This window comes from Enhydra lutris, unplaced genomic scaffold, assembly GCF_002288905.1.
Source record: "Enhydra lutris kenyoni isolate GAN:26980312 unplaced genomic scaffold, ASM228890v2 scaffoldscaffold48, whole genome shotgun sequence".
Lineage (NCBI taxonomy): Eukaryota > Metazoa > Chordata > Mammalia > Carnivora > Mustelidae > Enhydra > Enhydra lutris.
In genome coordinates this window covers 9,212,506-9,229,200 of record NW_019154132.1, presented here as the reverse complement: position 1 = coordinate 9,229,200, position 16,695 = coordinate 9,212,506, and positions in this window count along the sequence as shown.

Genomic DNA, 16,695 nt, shown 5'->3' with positions numbered 1-16,695 from the left:
GAAATGGAACTATAATACGTAGCTTATAAGGATGTTTTATGTATAAGCTGATGATTGTAAAACACTGTATAAAGGCTAATTGCCCTGTATGAGTGTCAGAAGTTTTGAAGTTATACCTGCATCTTGCCAAGGAGAGGTCTCATTCATGCCAAGCAGGGTTCATTCACGACCCCTCTGGGAACTATGCTGGAGTTGCAGGTTTGATTGGTGGAGGTGTAATGTGCCCATGTTAACCTGGTTTAGAAAGGGATTTCACTCCTGCTCACATGGGCTGTGATTATAGCCCACTAAAACACGTTTATATTCCACTCGTGACTATAAAGACTAATGCGTACAACGAGTCTCCTATTTCAACTACAAAGAGGAGAGCTGATGGCTTTTCGAATGGGATGTAATGAAATCTTGAGTTTTTATACCCTGAACTATCACCAATTAATAAGCATAAATGACCAAATCACTCCACTCAGAAAGAGCATATATAATATTTCCATGCCCTAGAGTGATGTGAAGACTGTTATCAGCATACTGCAATTGTTAATGTTTGTAAAGAGTCTTAAAATTCTTGGCCAAAAGCAAAATGTGGTGTCCCATATGTAAAGTAATCTGTGGAATTTTTTAAAATGAAAAATCATGATATGCAAAAAAGAATTTAAAAGGAGATCTTCAGAAGACCTTTCATATACTCTATTATGAATAAGCGAAATGCATTTACCTTATATAGAAAAAATACATATATTTGGAACTTTCCTAAAGATTCTTAATAGAAAGAAAATATAGAACCAACAATTAGTACATTGTAATCTGTCAAATAATGAGATAGTCTCTCAACTTGTCTAGGCAGAAGCAAACTTGTATTTCAAGAAGGAAGTTTAAGAGGAAAAATGCAAAATAAGCATTATTATATATACCTGTATCCAAAATATAGAGTTATATGGTATAATCATTGGATACAAGTCTAAATAGTTGAGGTGTTTTCCAAAACTTCTTTTTGAAAGTCTGTAGTTCTGAAACTTGCTTTACCATCCATGTTTCCGTGTGTTCTCACTCGCCTTGCTGCAATGGACAAGTAAGAGAAGTTATGTGGCCTCTGAGAGGCAGGCCACGTAGCTACTCTAAAATCACTTCAGTATGATTCTTGATATCACCCAGTTCTACTGATCCAAAAGTAATTGCTCCAAATTCACATCTGGGACACTAAAGTAATTTTTATATTGCTAACAACAAAAAGTGTGCTTATACGAAGCACCTACACAGTTTCCATGAGCAAAATATGTTTTTGTTCCTACAGCAACTACATGGTAAAATAATATTTTTTCATATTACCTTCCCTCGTGTAGGATGAGACAATATATATTTGTGTATTTTCTGTTCCATCAATAATTTCTTTGCTTTGAGAGATGTCCATTATTTTCAAGCCACATAAGGCATTTTTCATGCAGATTAGGAGTCTCTAAAAGTTACGGCTGAGTAGAAACATCATCATTGGATTGAGCAAAACTTGAATCAGTTGAAAGTTGAAATATAATATATATACACACATACACACATAGTTGTATATGTCTATGTGTATAAGTATATATGTATACATATGAGTAATTTTATGTATTATTTATGCAATAAATATTGTAGAATATAAGATTGTTTTGGAATAAAATTATCTCTTCTGATTCTGAAAGATCAAAATGAAAATAACCTGAACTCTTATGTATTATTATACATTATGCTATTATTACTTGCAATTATCAACATATAATTCTTATTAGATAGATATCATGCATATAAAAGACTTTGCCAAGCTATTTTTATATTTATTTTATTAATTTACATTGTGTTGGGTGTTAGTGCATACGTTTTTAAAGCTTAATAAATCTGGATCTATTGTCCCTTATCTGTAATCCTTGGTGCTGGGTGTGTTTTAGCATTTTGACTTACGATTCATATTTTACAAGGGTAATATACAGCAGATACTGCATAGCATATTATGAAACACTTTCAGAGAGCTCTTTCAGAGACATTACCCTGTTATTAAGTGCATTAATATAATATAATAATCACCCCGAGCTAAATAAATTAAGACTAAAAATATTTTTGCATCAAGTAATTTTGTTGCCAAATGAATTCATATCATGAATTATATGAGTCTTGGTCATACAGGTAAGACCTAGCCAAATCTGTGTACCTGCACACACATATACACACACATAAGCTCTATGTATGTGTATAATATACATATACGTGTATATCTGTATGCATATATAATGAATTAGAGATTAGCCAAGTGTGAACTATTGGGGTGGTTCCTTCTTTCAATTTAAGAAAACATAAATCCACATTTCAATGCTTCATATTGATGGCAAAAACACACTAGAGATATATCAAGCCTCTAATAAATTACATTTTCAAAAACTATCAAGAAGTGTCTTAATGGATTGTTCTTGGAATCCTGTTACATGTTTGCTGACAGACATTACAAAGTTCTAAGGGAAATAAGGGGTTCAAAATGCTGCACCACTATATGGACCATAGGAGGGCTAAGATTTATATAATATGCAAATGGGAGTACTGTGTCAATAGAGAAATAAAACCTGTCAGCTCCTTGCTGGGAAAAAAAAAAAAAAAAAGAATTGTTTTAGCGGGGCACCTGGGTGGCTCAGTGGGTTAAGCCTCTGCCTTTGGCCCAGGTCATGATCTCAGGGTCCTCGGATCAAGCCCCACGTTGGGCTCCCTGCTCAGCAGAGAGCCTACTTCCCCCTTCCTCTCTCTCTGCCAGTCTCTCTGCCTACTTGTGATCTCTGTCTGTCAAATAAGTCAATAAAATCTTAAATAAAAAAAGAAGTGTCTTAGTAAGAAGAGAAAAGATTAACTACAAATAAGGCTTTGTAATTTTTTGTCCACCAGTTTTACCACAAACATGTTTTAAGAAACTAAGTGTTTAGTCAAGGGATATAAAAATCAGGCTTTTACTAAAAGAAAATCCATGGTTCCTTTTAAATCTACTGATTTGATCTGTAACTATAGAAGCAGTTTTCATTTATTAAGCTAATATTTTGGAGATAAATGGTCTAATCAGGAAAAGTCGTCTAAACTACAAAAGCTAACATCTTTTCTTGTAGATTGTCTTTTTTTTTTTTTTTTCCAGACAGGATAATTCATCAAACCGTGGCAAACATAAAAAGCATCTGTAGCTAAAAAGATCCCAAATATTCTTGACATTTTCAATACTAATGATTAAACTATTAACGATGTCAGTCCATTGGTGGTTGGTTGCTGACGTCTCCCCTGTATTTTCCCTGTAAGGCTGTGTGGGTCCATCCTGGGACTTGGAATGGCCTTTCCGCTCAATGACAGCCTCACTCACTTCATGATGCTGTGAAGGTAGTTACTGCAAACCACAGCAGGCTCACGATTTTATAGCTGAGAGGAAAACCGGAAACTTTCCAGACCAAACCGCAAACTTTTCTAGCCCCGAACTGTGACTTGCAAAGAATAAACATGTTTGAAGGTAGCATGAGAATCCCTCTGGAAGATACAGAGGTTTGAAGTGTGGAAGTTTGAAACTCTGCTGTCCACCTCACCAGGTGACCCTGCGTCCGTGTCTATAATTCTCTAAACCTCAGTGCAGGTTTAAAATGAGGGTGATGACACGTACCTCACAGGGTGGCTGCAATGATTCAATGAGATCATGGAGGAATAAAGCGTCGGGCACAGAACTGACTGGGTAAATTAAGGGCTGTTGTAACTTTTAAATAGAAAGGAACCTCATGTTCCTAAGAGGTGGAAAAATCGTGATGACAATGATTCAGGCTTCTTGCCTCTTGATCCACTGTTTTTAATATTTTTTTATCTTTCTATCTATCTATCTATCATTTATCAATCTATCTATCATGTACTATTTTTTTTTTTAATTTTTTGTTAAGTAGTTGCCCCCATACCCAGGGTTGTGAGTTCAGCCCAGTGCAGGGCTTGAACTCACAACCCTGAGATCAAGACCTGAGCTGACATCAAGAGTCAGACACTTCCCCGACTGAGCCACCCAGGCACCCCAGTCCACCATTCTTCTTACTCTTCCATATTATCTCACATTTATCGGGAGGTAAGGAGCCATGTAGGGATACACGACTGTAACTGCTGAATGAGAGACGCAGGTCTGTTTGACTCACGGCAAGCCTCAAAACGTATATGCATGTGAAAAAGTCTACTACATTTAGGGAAGGAGAACAAGAAAACAATGTACATTTTATAACGTTTACATTTTACATTTTACATTGACATTTTATATTTACATTTACATTTTACAATGTACACTTTATAACACTTATAACACAGCCTACGAAGTACTGCCTTTATAGGGAATATAGGGAAATGTTATAGTTTATTTTAATCCTGACGACTTGAAAATACTTTGTGGATCATGTTTGCACCAAAAAGAAATTTTGTAAATTAGAAACCAAATGTTCTTGAGTTTTTAAAGCGGTATTTCCTTAAGAAGAAAGCGGCTTAGTTTTTCAGTGACACAGAAAATTCCTATCATTTTCACTTTGTTCCAAAATTATATTAATGGAGTTTTTGTCATGGGAATAAATTAAAATGGGGCATACGGCATGTGGAACGTGATGGTATTTCTGCACGACGCCACGTACAAGAAAACAATCTAATTTAGATGGTATCACTGACCGCGTGGCCCGCACGGGGGATCACTGGGAACCATGTGGCACCTCGTAACACACACGGGTTCATTCAGTGAGAAGCATGTGATTTTTGAAAAGGTTTCATTTAGAATTTCTCAGCACAAGTTTATGAAAGGATCATTTATATTTAGATGAGAATGGACTATTCCTTGAAGCTATGCAAATTTCACATAGTCAGTATTTAAGTCCTAGTGTTCTGGCAGAAACAGAAGTCGAATGACAGGGACCAAAACCACAAAACAGACAAACAAAAAAAAGAGAAATACTTTGGTAAAGAGAACCAAAAACTGGGACTTTAAATATCAAACTAAGCTGTAGGAGCTTCTGCCTCACCTTGTTGCTCCTGAATGTTCTCCTTTCTTATGTAAAGGATAAAATACACCATTATATTAAGCCTCCATGTAATTTAATAACAACAGTAAGAAAGGATCTAAGACCAACTCACAGATTGGAACAAATCAAATTCAACTACAATTATATGCAGGCAATATTAAAATATAAGAATTGGCAACAAAGTATTTATTTATGTTTCATGAGCTTATAAATGTTGAAAGAGTAAAATATACATTTTTGTAATGTTTTTAGGATTTGGATCGTTGCTTTATTTTTATTGTAGGCCATCCAAATTGTGAGGCAAATCTACATATACCAAACAACAATGTATCCAGGACTTCAAATCTTATCTGTGCGGTGCACCCATAAACTAGAATCTTCCAAACTTGTCCTTTCTTTTGATGTTTTAAGAATAAGGATAATCAGGGGCGCCTGGGTGGCTCAGTGGGTTAAGCCTCTTCGGCTCGGGTCATGATCTCAGGGTCCTGGGATTGAGCCCCGAATCGGGCTCTCTGCTCAGCGGGGAGCCTGCCTCCCCCTCTCTCTCTGCCTGCCTCTCTGCCTACTTGTGATCTTTCTCTCTCTGTCAAAAAAAAAAAAAAAAAAAAAAGGAATAAGGATAATCAATAAAGAAAAGCAACTACTATTTTGTTTAGCATTTGACTGTAGTCTAACATTAAGTTGACTTAAAAAAATTTTTTAATGAAAAAAATATTCCAAAGGCACACATTTACCATTCTTATAAAACCCTAAATGCTTGCCCACGGGGTTATATAAACGGTAAGGTGGATGGGGTGTGGAAGGGTGGTGGGGGAGAACACACCATAAAGAAGTTTTTAATTAGCATCCCTGTATTCAACAAGTTTCAAGCTGATTGTTCCTCTGGTTCTGTGAAATTTATGCCTTTAGCTACGATGCTCCAAAGGAAACGCACCCACTGGGTGTGACAGTCAATTTCCTTCTCTCTTCCATTTTTCTGCTTTTCTATCCACAATTAAAAAAAAAAAAAGTTTCACATACGCTTCAGAAAGAAACTGTATATGACCCAGCAGTCTCACAGGGACGTCAGAGTAACAGAAGAGCCAGGAAAGCGGCCAGCGAGAGACAGAGAGGGGAAGAGAGAAAGCAGGAATACAACGCACGTTCTCAGGATAAATCCGGTAGGAAATCGCACAAGTAAGGCACTCAGCCAACTGCCATATGCCCCGACAAAGATACCAACAGCAGCAGTGAGCTCAGGGAGCTGTTTTATCATTAGCCCCTCACCCAGCAGTGGTGGAAACTCATTTAGCCCCATGCTGGACTTTCATTAGGCCAGACTCGCATCAGATGGTCCCGTGTTTTGGCTCCGGAGCGGTGTGGCCCTGTGCTGGGGGGAGGCAGCCACATCTCAGCTCAGCGGGGAGCCCAGATTGGAGCTTTCCTCTCTGACAGATGCCCGGGCCGCTGTGGAGGCGGAGAGGCAAAGGGGCTCCGTGCAAGGCTATCCTTTATGTTGGCATTTTGTGACAGGAAACCTTTGGAAAAGGAAAAAAAAACAAAAAACAAAAAACAAAAAAAACTAAACCTTCAAGTTTGTTTTTCACCTTACTTCTACGGAAGAAAAAAAGATGAAGCAAGGAAAAAAAAAATCCACAAAACTGAAAGCAAAGAGGGAATGCCAGAAATCTTCACTTGGAACTGTAGAAAGAGAGCTGAGCTGATGCTGGCAATCTTCTTCTTCTTCTTCCTCCCTTTTTTTTTTTTTAACCTCAGGACTGTAATGAAAAGTCAACGAAGCAAGAGATGTCAATATATCCTAATAGCAAAGATGTGAAATTTTAGAGGGCCTCTTTTCTTCTCTTTCTTCAAGATGCTCTGTTAAAAATATACAGAAATAGTGAATGAGTATTAAAGTCAAATAAACAAATGTAAGGCAGGGATGTTTCTTAAGAAGAAAATCTGAAACTTACATCATAACTGTGATTTTGAGGACAGGGATTTTCAAAATTGAATTTGAGTTGGATTCTTTTAAATCATTCTATCGAGAAATATACGAAAAAGAAAGAAGACAGCTGACATTATTTTTTTTTCTATTGGCCTTTTCAAAAAGGTAAAAGTCATGTTCAATATTTGAATCAGTGATTATTTTAAACTCCTTATATTACTATGCTTTATGTTATTATGTTTCATTCTCTGAGGTTTTTTTAATATGATAGAACCCAAAATGTATTCTTTCTGTTAATTTTTTTATGCTTCTATGAATTACAGAACAAACAATGATGACCTAGGAGAAACAAAAACTTTAGTTTTATTCTTTATTTCATTCATTTAGTTTATCTCACATCAATTATAAATGTTATTACTTTGTACATAAATTTAGTTTTTATATCAGTATGATACGTTAAATAAGAGTTGTGCAAGTTATTTTATATTCACTTATTATTCTATCCAATATCTTCAAATGTATATTTTAATTCAATTTATATGAAAGCAACATACTGAAAGGCAAAGAGTTTATTAAAAAAAAGCAGGGGGTGTTTTCCTAGAATCACCATAGTTTCAAATGGAACCTCTGTTTAATGTACATTTAGAAGATGTTAAGAAAACATTAGCACATTACATAAAACCTAAATATTTGTAATGATATTCTGAACTCCGAATGTTGGGCAACAAATTGGGGGAAAAATTGAATAGCTCTTATTTTCTCATTTTTTAAGAGATGAGTGGCTAGTTGTTGCTCAATTTCCCTATTCTCTTTCCTTGTCTTCTCTTGGAATGAAGTTCGCAGATATCTTTAAGTCAATGGACCATAGGGAGCTTCCTTGGTGCAGTGAAGCCCCTTTTAGTACATTTCACTCCAGGCATCTCTATTCCTGTTTGTCAATGACACGTGGCTTATCGTCCACTTAATCATCCTGGTTTATGTCAATTTATAGACATGTTAGGGAATGCTGCTGCAGATGGTTCCTTTTGCTGAATTAAAAAAAAAAAGAGTTGCTGGCATTTTCATATATTCTTTCACTTATTTAAATAGTAAGTGATTTCAAAAAGGAAAGGTCTATTTTTTTTCCCACTAATAAATGCTGCAAAAATATTGTAACATTGTGTTTTAAGGAGAAAACAATGACATGAATCTACGCAAATATGATATAAACCAATAACTCAATCAAAAAATAAAGAGAGATGAAGCTGAAATTCCTGAACTATCACCGAAATGTTAAGATTGATTTTCTCCGGTTTTTCATTTCAGAAGTAGAGCTAGTGTAGGTATGTATGAATGTGTGTGCATTCAAATAATGACCAAGGATTATACGGACAGTTCTGTTGAGATGTTTCAGCTGCGTTTGGGGTAGTTGTTAGTGAAGACAACAATTTAGCTGCACCGTTAGCAAATTGGGCCAAGCCTCTTTGAAGCACCTCAGGTATGAGAAAGTTGAGTACACACGCGCCTTCAAGCAGGTGGGCTGTGTTGAAGCGCCACCTACTGAAACGTTGTGTTCACCAATCCTGCATGCCCTAAGTTGGCATTTCCTATAGCATTGGCAAAACTGGTTCAGGGGAAAAAAATGACAGTACAAATGAAATCCTATTTTTGGCAAGCAGGACTCTTTAAGTGTGTCAGCTTCAAACTTTACTGATTACAGCAGTTTGTCTATGTTAATGCGTTTGTGATCTACCTTTTCTAAAGAAGAATAAAAACCAGAAAAGGAGCATATCAGCTTGCATGCTCGTAAATTGGGTCGTTTATAGGTATATGAAAAGAAGGAGTATATGAAAAAAAGGAAAGAGGAAGATGGGACAGTTTTCAATGCATTTTACACGTCTGCAAGATTTTGTTCAGAATGAAACAGATCTGTGTAAAAAAATCATGCAATCTCACACACGTAGCTCTAACAGATTATAAGATTATAAAATTCTAATAAAGATGGTTAAATTAACAAGTAGATCTAAATGCACCCATGCCCTTACCTCTTCCAACTCTCTACCCTCATATTTAAAGCCATTGAGAGAAAAAATTCCTCAGAAAGAACTGGATATTCTATCTCACCTTATAAGTGAGAATAAGAATGTCGTCCAGCCACATTGCAAACAGGACAGCTAACCTGTGACCAACTGGACAAGCTTCAGTAACTGATTTTGAGATTGGTGGTGATATTTTTAGAAGGTTTTAAAACAGAATATCATGTTGCGTCTTGTGGATATCGAGTGCATAAAATCATTTTCTTTCTAAAACAACACCTTAAAAATAAAACGGAGAAGAATATCTTCTACAAACTTGCCTTGACATTTATGGGGAAAAGTCATTCAGCTTGAAAGCATATGGGTTTCTGTTTGTATAATTTAGGGGAGGGTATTATTTTATTTTGTTTTTCTTCTGACCTGGATATTGAAAGTAGCAAATCCAGTCTTCGTAGAAGTATAGACTATCTTCTTAAATAACATATAGCATGCCAATCCTGACAGTGCTAATATAATTTTATGAATACAGATAACTTACTTAACATATATTTTTAAATAACCAAAGTTCCCAGGCATATATTCTTAAAGGTAAATATATATTTGCATGATATATGTAGGAGCAGGACAGAAGTAAGTATTGAGTAAATATACGTAAGGACTATAATACCACATTTACATAGCCTTCCTTTTAGACTGTAGTCTTTTATTGTTAACTTTTTAGACTCAAATACTTCCAAAGGTTATATCCCTTGTAACACTCTCTTCTATGACCAGCCACTGCCTTTTCATTATATAGAAAGTTTAATTGCCAAAATCAAAATTAAATCATATTAAGGGAATCCTTTCAAGTCACAAAGGAGGAAAATAAATCTTAGAAAATGGCTTAATCCCCTTCCTCAAATATAATTGTACAATTATGCATTGTGTTTTCAATGTAAAAAGAACTCATAAAGATTTAAAGTATTTTTTATATGTAACATTTTAGGGGCTGTTCTAATTTATTTTTAGGCCACTGTCCTTAATCAGAATTGAAGGTTGCACCCTTAGAAATTATGACCTTCACAAGCACTGGGGCTCACTTTTTGTGGCCTCCACTAACTCATTTAACTTAAAAAAAAGGAGAATCTTTTCCCCTATTCTCTATGAAATGAGTCATACTAACTACTCTTCCTCCCAGTAAAACTATGAATAAAAAGTCCTTAAATCACCAAGATTTTTAATGGGTCTTTTCAAAACCCAAACTTTGGTACTTTGCTGAAAATGCATATTTAATTTTTTTAAAGATTTTTATTTATTTATTTGACAGACAGAGATCACAAGTAGGCAGAGAAGAGGACAGATAGAGAGGTGGAAGCAGGCTCCCTGCAGAGCACAGAGCCCGATGTGGGGCTCGATCCCAGGACACTAGGACCATGACCTGAGCCGAAAGGCAGAGGCTTTAACCCACTGAGCCACCCAGGTGCCCCTGCATATTTAATTTTGAGCTTAACTGATGCAAAGTTACATTTGGAGATAGGGACCAACACCTATGCAGACAAGCTTCTAACAGAAGGGCAGCTTCCCCGGTTTTATGTCAATGACTGAGAACCAGTGCCAGATTCAGCATGACGCCCTATTCAAAGGCGAACGTAAGGGTATGACTTGTCAAAAGCAAGTTCTCATTCTGTAATGGAGTTTTAAATTTTTTTCAAATATCTACCGTAATAGAAAAGGCAAATAAGGGCCCCAAACACTTGTGACCCTGAAAAGCAGGCTATCTCACTTAACGGATAGGAAAGAATGAATCCTACAGAAGAAGAAAATTTCTCTCATTTATTGGAAGCTCATGGTGTTCAAGCCTGCCTTTGTGAAAGAATGCAGCGATCAAAATATGCACAGGTTTGGGGCCGTAATAATTAACACCTAAAATAACAAAGCACAGCAGCACAAACAGAATCTGAACATATTGATAAAATGGATTAGCCTGGACCTTCCACTGGGTCTCAAACACCTTATCATTCATTCAATAGTCCAGCCCCCGGGGACAGAACTCTGAGTAAATAAATGGGCCTTGCACCATGCTCCACGGTCACCCTGCTCTAGCTTGTCTGACTCTATGGAGAGCAAATTCCAAAGTGCAGAGCACCCGGTCTCGTTGCTCTGAGTAGGACTGCGAGCCAGCCAAGGTAGCTGGCCGCTCTTTTGGTCCTACACCATGTGCACACAGTTCTGAAATAAAGTACTTAAACCCATCTATCTAGTTGATAAGCAAAGGTACATTTAGGTGGTTCCTTTTATTATTAGACGATTATTTGAAGTAATCATGCTTTCTTTACAAATCTCAAAGTTGGCTTAATTTGCGTACTTTGCTAAAAGATCAGTGTGTAATCAGTATCTTTAAGGAATGGTTCTAATTTAACATATTCTGGATTTCATTTAAGGAAATCTGGAGGGACTTTCAAAGCAATGTGGCTTTTTCAGGGCAAATGAAAAGTATATCTTAAATGGCATTTGGCAGCTAACATCCCCCAAACAACACCATCACTAACTTGTTTGCAAACTACGATTCCCATTAACGGAACAGAAATGCCCAGTTTTCTCTCAAGAGGGTCCTGTTAAGCTCAGTGAAACAATGCTAGGGTAGACATTAATACAGTAAAGCGAGACCTGAGGGTTAAGCATTGAAGCCAAAGACTCAGGGAAGGTACATAGATGGCATAGATCAAACTGAATTAGGGAGATATTTTCAATATGTAACATCAGTCAGGGCTCTTGGGTGTTATTATAAGAAATTACTATTTGAGGGTCTATTATTATTGGAGCATAGTAGAGTCCTAAACAAAAGATACCCTCTGTTAAGCATCTCTATACGCCAGGATTTTGTTAAGCCCTTGCACACACTGCTTTACTAATATTCTCAACAATTATATAAACATTAAGCCATTTTACAGATGGAAAACATGCTCAGAGAAATTAAATGCACTTAAAAATAAATAACTAGAGAGTAGCAGAGCCCTGATTTATATACAGATATTTGTGAATCAAAATGGGTGTATTCCAATTCTAATTCACTCTACTGGTTGAAGATTTTTGGTGTAAACAATTTAATTCTTATATTTTTCAATCATGAAAATGTGCAGCTCTGAATATAATTCTAAATACCTCTTCCTTTCTAAAAGCAAATAAATCATTCTCTATATATGCGATTTTTATGATCTCTACAGATAAAATTTTCTAAGAAATATTACCAGTTATCAACCTAAATACTGGAAAGAAATTGTTTTTCTTTATAAATATAACAAAATATATAGCTAATTAAGAAAAACTAAACTTTTCTATACTTACGAACTATGCAAGAGAATTCAATAACCGTTCAGAGACTATTACTCACTCAAAGTACTGTATATATATAAAAAAAAACCAAAATGTTGGTAATTAATTCAAATAAAATCAATGTGACATTTGTTTGCAGTTGTTCACATTACTTTTCTGAACTTCAAAGCAGCAGCATCTAAATGTTTGTCCAAAGTTCCCAATTTTAGTTTTAACTGTGGTTATTTAGCTTGTAAAGCACAATGTTGGCCTAATTTTCAAGCTCTAGACCTTATTAGTGAACAAATTTCTATATTTAGAACTTCATATTAGTACTTGGTTCCTCACATACCTAATTTTTGGTGCCAAGACCCTGATTTAGGTTCTTAAATGCATATTTTAAGCAGCCAACTATTTCTTGTTATAATTGGATTAAGTTGTCAATGATAGATCATAAAACAGATAAGATATGCCAAAAATGTTTATATAAAAATTTAAGATCTTAAGTTAGGAGAATTTCATTTAACTTATTACCATAATCCTATAAAAACCCTAAAGTCATCATTAATAATTGGTGAGATTTATAAATTAGGTTACTAAATTAGCAGATCTAAAATGATATCACTGATTCTTTTTCTCAATTTGAGATACCTTATATTTTTTATAATCCTACTGGATTTACAGCATGAAAAATTGGCAACCACTCAAGTTACCTGATATTTAGATATTTTACTTACATAATGGCAGAACTGAAGGCAAGCTTAAGAAACAACAAGCTCATTCTCTCATTTCATAGGTGAGGTCAAGTGACTTCCTCAGGATCACACAGAGAATCCAGGATTTTTGGTTTCTCCTCCAATGGGCTTGCTGATACCTTTGCCGCATTTAAGTTAAAGATGAATGAATTATAATATCATTTTGTGGTGGCGTTCTCTGACAGAACTATGTTCAAAAATCATTTATCTATTTACTCTAAAATGTGATTCTTCTCAAATTTGGATATGAGTTCGTTTGAGAAATAAATAACTTGTAGTATGTGTTTACAAATTTGGAACTACCTGTTAGGGCCCTGTTGTTCTGAGGGCGGATATATATAGTAGTTGTGTGAGCCAAACAAACGTGATGCCTACCACCCGTCTTCACACATGATGCGGGTTATCTGGTCTACCTCCAATGGAAATGGCATCGCTGGTTGTCATTTTATGACCGGATTAAAATTACACACCCAGTAGGGAGGCTCTCTGGAAAATGAGGCCACTGAAAGCGTTCTCCTGATTAGGTGAGGTACAAGGAGAACACGGGAAGAGATAGAGTGATGGATCTGAGTCAAGATGGCTGGCGCCTGAAATCAAGAGAGTCTGAGGTTTCCAAAATAGGCAAAGGTAAATGAGGAGACTTTTTTTAGCTCTCTCCTTCCATCCTTTCATCCCCACAAATAATATAAATATGATTCTTCCTTGTGTGACATCATCGGCCCCAGCTGGGTGGTTTGAGTCTGTAACCTGAAACAGCTTGCCCTTGGCTTTCTCCCTGCTCTTCCTCTCTCAGATGTGGGAGCAGACAGGAAAACTATCTCAATTTGTGACACTCAAAAGGCACATGCTTTCCTAAACAAAACAAACGTGGGGAACTCCTTCATCTAGAAAATTCCAACATCAGAGAATTCATAGAAAACAAAAGGAAAAGCTATTGCAGGGATTTTTTTCTCTAATATCCTATGGGAAAGAAAACTGATGTGGCCTTATTCAATGCGTTGACTTCTTCGGAGCTAATGTTGGCTTTAAACATTTCAATGTTACGGAATGTCTCCTTCTATGTGAGGGTCATCCCCTACCTCAGTTTCCTTCTAAAGTATGGGATGTTCCACCTATCCAGCACTGACTGAATTACCTACAAGCCTGTCCCCAACAGCTCACTCAACTAACAGCTCATAGAGAATCTGCCATGTTTTTCTCTTTCTTCATGGTGACAGGCTCTATTTGGAAACCCATCCTCTCCCTGTCCAACCCCCACAGGAAATGAACATTCATCTTGAGAGACCCAGCTCCTCTATCAAGTGTGTGGGTGTTCTTTTGTTCCCTAACTTACTCACCCCAAATAGAATTGACTACATTCCAACCTGCACAGCGTGATATGCCAACACTTTTATGAACTATTTAATATGGAGTCTGGCACATATTAGATGCCATTATAATATAGAATTAAGAACACAATATCCTTAAATGGTTCCTAGACTTTTTTTAAATTCCTGGCTTAATTGTCCTGAGGTATTTCATATAGAATGTAATGGGTATTTAATAAAACAGAACAAAATACAAATTAAGCCAGGCTTTCTTTTAAAAATGCTTTTATTCTCCCAAGAACTAAGGATAAAAATGAACATTTCACTTCCAGAGAAAGAAATTAGAAGAATACATGAAAAAATATTTTTTTTAAAGATTTTATTTATTTATTTGAGAGAGAGACAGTGAGAGAGAGCATGAGCAAGGAGAAGGTCAGAAGGAGAAGCAGACTCCCCATGGAGCTGGGAGCCGGATGCGGGACTCCATCCTGGGACTCCGGGATCATGACCTGAGCCGAAGGCAGTCGTCCAACCAACCGAGCCACCCAGGCATCCCGAAAAAATATTTTTTAAATGGAAAATCCCCTTTCTTTTCTTTTTTCCTTTTTCTCTCTCTCTCTTTTTTTTTTTTTTTTTTTACTTTTTTTCATTGTTTTTTACTAAAAGTTTTATAAAATGTTAAAGAATTATCTGTCAGTAGAGTTCTTTGTTGTGACCATAGCCCATTCAGGAGATAAAAAATATTATTTATTTTTGGGGTACCTGGGTGGCTCGGTAAGTTAAGCATCTGACTCTTGTTTTCAGTTCAGGTCATGATCTCAGGGTTATGGGATCGAGCCCCACAATAGGCTCCATGTTCAGCTCAGAGTCGGCTTGGGATTCCTTCTCCCCCTCTTCTTCCGCCCCTTCCATGTGTGCTTTCTCTCAAGTAAACAAATAACTAAAATTGTAAAAAAAAAATAATAGAAATTAAAAAATTAAAATTATAAAAACAAACAAACAATAGATACTCTCTGACCAATCCCTTTAATGAAAGTATTTGGGATTAATTTGAAATAACATTTTTAAAATTTCTTGATATGCAAATAAGATGTAAGTGCTTTAGACAATGAAGATACAAGTCTATTTTCAAAAAGGGCATGTTCTATCGGGTTGCCTAAAACATGTTTATTTAACAGACATTTATGTTGTGCTTACTGTAAGCTAGAAATCATTCCAAACATTTTACCAACCTATGAGTTTAATAGTATCACTAACTCCTTGTTACAGTTGAGGAAACTGAGGCACATAGAAATTAAGCAATGTCCGAGGTTACATAGTAAATGGCAGAGTTGGCATTGCAATCCAGACATTCTACTTGCAAAATTCACGCTGTGGTGCCACGCAACAACTCGCTAATGACTAAAGACTCCACATGTCCTTTGGCTTAAATGGGAAATAGAAGTATGTCCTAATAAAAGAGATTTTAGTCTGAGTTTAAAACTTTGATTGAGGAAATGATTAAGATGCATTCTTACTTTGTGGGAAATAATGTTTTTGAGGAGTGCTAATCTATAGCAGGACTTTGCTTTTTCACAAAAAACTGCCTCTGTTTATGGTTAATGTATACAGTTAAAAGTCATTTCCCTGTCATTCTCTGATTGAGTGACCACCACTACCCAAACAGTCAGGCATGAACCTCAGAAACCTGCCTCTTCTTCTCATACCATTTCCTCCCCAGCCTCATGGGGACTCTGTCATCCAACTCAGTGCATTCGGCTTCCTTACCATCCTTTGACATCATTCTCCTTTCCATCCCCATTGTGGCAACCTTGTTCCAGCTCCTAAGTCCTCACCTAGGCAACTATCATGATAGCCGTCTTGTTTATGGGCTCTGTTCACTTACTTCCCACACTTCATCCTCCATACAGCTGCAAGTAGGTGAACATTCTAAAAGCTTAATTTAGTCATTCCATCTCTCGGCTGTCCCATTGTCTAGCTATCCAACTAGGATAATGTATGAATTCCCTAGGCTAGAAGAAAAGGCAATAAATAAGCGTCTAGCCTGGCGTTGTCAAATGTGGTAACCATTAGCCACCTGTACATTTAACTCTTGAAATGTGGCTAGTCCAAAGCGAAAAGTGCTCTAAGTATAGTATATGCTAAATTTCAAAGGGTTAGTATGAACAAAAGAATGTAAAACATCTCTTTAATGTGCTTATATTAACATATTGAAAGGTGAATGTTTTGATATTTCAGACATACTGGGTTGAATGAAATACAGTATTAAAATTGATTTCACTTTTTTTCTTTTCACATTTTTCAAAATGTGGCTACTAAGCAAATTCAAATTACATACGTGGCTTGCATCAAAAATTCCGTCGGACTGCTGACTAGTTG